The sequence below is a fragment of the Colobus angolensis genome, unplaced genomic scaffold (genome assembly GCF_000951035.1).
Source record: "Colobus angolensis palliatus isolate OR3802 unplaced genomic scaffold, Cang.pa_1.0 Scaffold170, whole genome shotgun sequence".
NCBI classification, from domain to species: Eukaryota; Metazoa; Chordata; class Mammalia; order Primates; family Cercopithecidae; genus Colobus; species Colobus angolensis.
The window spans coordinates 181,278-182,178 of NW_012114822.1; the positions used below are offsets into that span (position 1 = coordinate 181,278).

General features: G+C 41.8%; 1 protein-coding gene and 1 long non-coding RNA gene across 2 annotated transcripts in view; one reads left to right on the forward strand and one right to left on the reverse strand.

Moving 5' to 3' along the window:
- The window catches only part of LOC105509142, a 20,422-nt gene that overhangs the window by 2,783 nt on the left and 16,738 nt on the right, over positions 1-901 (reverse strand). Inside the window, exon 2 of the long non-coding RNA XR_001001391.1 lies at positions 682-684. This is a non-coding gene — a long non-coding RNA (uncharacterized LOC105509142). The remainder of the gene's footprint in view (positions 1-681; positions 685-901) is intronic.
- ENO1 (enolase 1, (alpha)) overlaps positions 1-901 on the forward strand; it is a 16,881-nt gene that overhangs the window by 998 nt on the left and 14,982 nt on the right. The gene's annotated exons all lie outside the window — the stretch shown is intronic.

Consider the following 901-nt stretch of genomic DNA (forward strand, 5'->3'; position numbering starts at 1 on the left):
GCGCCTGTAGTCCCAGCTGCTTGGGAGGCTGAGGCAGGAGAATGGGAGGAGGAGCTTGCAGTGAGCTGAGATCCTGCCACTGCGCTGTATCCTGGACGACAGAGCGAGACTGTCTCAAAAAAGATCAGCCGGGCATAGTGGCAGGCGCCTGTAGTCCCTACTCAGGAGGCTGAGAGAGGAGAGTCGCTTGAACCCAGGAGGCTGAGGTTGCACTGAGCCCAGATGGCGTCATTGCATTCCAGCCTGGGCAAGAACAGCCAAACTCCGTCTCAAAAAATAAAAAAAAATCACTTACACTTTATTTTCACATCCCAAGACTTTTGTCTTAAGTCTCTAAAATGAAAACAAAAATGCCGAGGTGCCCTAATAAAATTGCCTTTAAAAGTAAGACTGAAATACACGAAGTATACCACAGTGGTGGCCTGGAGATGGGGCAGGGGAATATTAACTAGAAATGGCCTGAGATAACTTTTAGCAGTGATGGAAATGTTACTCGGGTATGTAATTTGCCAAAATGCAAAATTAAATATGTTTAAACAAATTTGCCTTTTTGGAACCTAGTAGATAAAAACTAAGTACCTTTTTCTTGGCTAATGAATAAAACTCCATTGTTACGTAGACAACAAAGCCACAGAAGTGACTTCAGTAAATAATTTTGAAAGTTAAAAATCTGCCATTTGCCGGCTCAGGACATTCCAGAGAAGATGTTGGAGGGGAGCCCCGCTAGATAATGGCTTTAAACACTAAGTTCGTCTCACCCACCTCAGTTATATAAGTTGTTCAGTTAGTTTCTTTGGAGAGCGCCAAGGAAAAAAGTAAGAAAGGGTTTTTCTTTGAGGAATTGCTATTTGTTTTTCATTGCTGCAAATTCTTGTGTTTTTTTGTTTTTTTTTTTTTTTTT